Source organism: Dipodomys ordii, unplaced genomic scaffold (assembly GCF_000151885.1).
Source record: "Dipodomys ordii isolate 6190 unplaced genomic scaffold, Dord_2.0 Scaffold50, whole genome shotgun sequence".
In the NCBI taxonomy this organism is placed as follows: domain Eukaryota; kingdom Metazoa; phylum Chordata; class Mammalia; order Rodentia; family Heteromyidae; genus Dipodomys; species Dipodomys ordii.
This window is the reverse complement of record NW_012267266.1, coordinates 1,237,492-1,241,012: the sequence shown is the minus strand read 5'-3', so window position 1 is coordinate 1,241,012 and position 3,521 is coordinate 1,237,492.

The window sequence follows — 3,521 nt, the reverse complement described above, 5'->3', positions numbered from 1 at the left end:
TATCCAGCCTCCGAGGGCCGAGCAGACTCAGGAAAACAGAGGACCTCAGGCTTCCTCCCTGGCCAAGATTTCTCTGTAAAGCCAAGAACAACTTTTTAGAGGGGAGAGGGGGTAAAAGGGAGGGAAGGTTTATAATGGTTCAGGACTTCTCTGTAAGGGTACTGAAGCTCAGTTTCACTGTCACCATTTGTCAGACATAGAAATCAAAGCCAAGGCCCGAATCTGGTGAATGGAATGCTGATTTTCTAGGACTCTGCAACCCAGTTCTCTCCACTCCAAATGCATCCCAGCATCACAGATCTAAAAGCCCATCTCTTGCATGTCGTTTAAGCAGTTAAACAATGGCAGTTTTTCAGCTGGTGCGTACCCATGGTCCTTGCTCAGTCACAAGGAAAGGATGAGAATAAATAAATCCTTTTCTTAAATTTGGAGGATGGGGGGGGGGGAAGGTGCTGTTCTGTTTCCTTTATTATGAATTAGCCAAGAGATGGCAGACACTTCAAAGCCTTTTTCTGATTACCAGAAAGAAGAGATGAGAAAACTCCTCTCTAAGGTGAGAAGGAATTGTTCCTGGTGCCCTAAGTAATGTGTAATCAGTGTATCTGGACATCTTCCTGCTTGGAACCTAAGTGATGCACTGGTTTGGAGCAGTAATTAGGAGAAATTAATTTACTCATCAGTGTGTCTGTGTTCTGCATGCTGGGGCTTGAACTCAGGGGCCTGGACTCTGTCCCTTAGTTTTTTCTGCTCAAGGCTAGTACTCTACCACTTGAGCCACAGCTACACTTCCAGCATTTTTGGTGGTTGATTGGAGATAAGAATATCATAGACTTTCCAGTCCCTGCTGGCTTACCTCTCCAAGTCCTGAATTGCTAGGATTACAGTTGTGAGCCACTAGCAGTGAGGAAACACATATCAGTCTTGTGCTGGGGCCTGCATTGATTGGGGCTGGGGTTGAGGAACAAATGCCCCTCCCTGCCTTTGTGAAGCTATTTGGTTAGGCAACAAGATTGTGCTGTTTGAGCTAGGATAAGGTGCCAGAGATAAAAGTAACCAGGCTATGTATGAGTGGATGGGGATCAGGCCAGTTAAGTGGAGAAGGATTTTGATTTTTGGCTTCAGGAAGCATCAGATAGGAATTTGTGCTTGTGACTTGAGAAGTGAACTTGAAAGATTAGAAACGAGACAGCTCAACTCTGGGCATTGGTGGGTCATACCTATCAGCTACTCGGGAGGCTGAGCTCTAAGGATCACAATTTGAAGCCAGCCAGGGCAGAAAAGTCAACTAGTGCGCACACGGGGGCACACACACACACACACACACACACACACACACACACACACACGAGAACACTCAAGAAGCAGGGCTAGAGGCCCAGCCCTACATGGAGAAAAGCCTAGTTGGGGGAGGGAGTGGGTAAGTGTGCTGAGGTCTCTGCATCCACAGCCTGATGAGTAAGAGAGGGAGGAGTTTAGGTATCATCTAAAGGGTTTTAAGCAGAATGGGACACACAGCTTTAAACCTCTCCAGTAGCCCAGGGGCCTGTGTTTGGGGGGAGAGGGGGCAGAATGAAAGATGATAGGGGCGATGGAAGACATTTGCTTCTAGCAAGTGGAACACAGCACTGTCACTGTTATGAGTTAGGCCGCTGGTAGAATAGGCAGTGTCGGCTTTTGGGGTTTTTTGTTGTTGTTTTTTCTACTTCACCTGAGTGTTAATTCCAAAGCTACTGGCCATCCTCCCTAAGTGTAATGTTGACCCTAACAACCTTGCATTCCCACCCGTGCTGATGACAGTCTAGTCACCCTAATCCCCATACAGATGTTACCTCCCTCCTGAGGGTGGCCATAGGAAGACAATAGGTTCAATTCTGGGATTGGAGTTAGTGCGAGTAAGGAGGGGCAAGAATTCCAATTTGACAACACATTTTAGAGTACTTACTCTGTGCCAATCCTTTGTGCTCATGGTTTCATAGGTAATACTGCTTTGTTGTTTTTTTCTTATTTGCTTTTTGTTTTCCTGGCTGGGATTAAAGGAATGTGCCAATATGCCTTGCCCCTTCTTATTTATTATTTATTTCCAAGGTTTCACTACCTACCCAGACTGATATAGATCTTATTATGTAGCCTACGGTAGCTTTCAGTTATCAGCCCTTGTGCATCCATGCCGACTGGGTGCAGAGATTAGAGGCATTAGTTGTGTTGCCTGGCTATAATTTTGCTTGAATTTGTGGGGTTCTTGTGGCTCACACCTTTAACCCTCGCTATTCAGGAGGCTGAGTTCTGAGGCTCGTGGTTTGAAGCCAGCCCAGAAAGAAAAGACTCTTATCTCCAATTCCACTCACAAACCAGAAGTGGAGCTGTAGCTCAAAATGGTAGAGTGCTAGCCTTGAGCAAAAGAGCTCAGGGGCAGCACCTACACCCTAAGTTCAAGCCCCACCACCAACAAAAAAATTAAATTAAAAATTTAAAAATAAAAACATTGGTAATGTTGAGGACTGAATGCACAGCTTTGTGAATGGTAGGTAAGAGCTCTACCACCAAGCTACAGCCCCTGTAATATTACTTTAAAAGCTGTGTCCTGAGTGTAGTTCATTAATAAAGCTTTTGCCTAGCATGCACAAGGACCTGTGTTTGACCCTCAGTACTGAAAAAAAAAAAAGGAAGCAGCAGCAACAGGAGAAGAAGAATTCCAAGGCTCCATTTCCCTTATGTATTAATTGCACACAAAAATCACTTTGTATATCCTGTGAGTCAGGTACAGTGCCAAGTGCTGAGGGTACAATGACAAAAGAGACAATGTATGTATGGCTCTGTGGGAAACAGTCAGCAGTAATCTCAGAGTGGGAACATGGATATGCCTCCCCACAATATCCACTCGCACCCTTATTTCTATGTTGAAATGAGGAATGAAGTGAAGCCTTGCCAGCCAAACAGATGCAGTCATCTCACCTGTCTCCCCTATATAGAAATTTTGGAACTGCTGTTTCTAGTTAAGAAGGGGGACAGCCAAGCACTGGTGGCTCATACCTATAACCCTCGCTATTCAGGAACTGATATCTTACAGGATTGAAATTCAAGGACAACCCAGGCAGAAAAGTCGATGAGTCCCTAACTCCAATCTGCCAGCAAAAAGTTTGGCTGGAGATATGGCTGAAGTGGTAGTGTGCCTGCCATGAACAAGAAAGCTGAATCAATTGAGGTCCTGATTTCAAGCCCCGATACTGGCACAAAAAAAGACAGGCAAGGGGGAGGGGGTGGAACAGGACAGATGTTAAATGAATCATTGATCAAAAAATGATCTAATTATTATTAATATCAATGATGCAGACCAAGTAGAGTCCAGGTGAGGGTCTCAGAGTTGCAGAGTTGTACTGTCAGGCTGAGAAGAGTTGTACTCCTAAAGTTTTGTGGCTCAGAGTGTTCACCTCTTTCAGCTCTGGGGGTTAGAGAGCTTGTAAAACAGATGCACACACACTGATTACAGATTGCTGGGGTTAAATGCCATCCTTCAGCTCCAG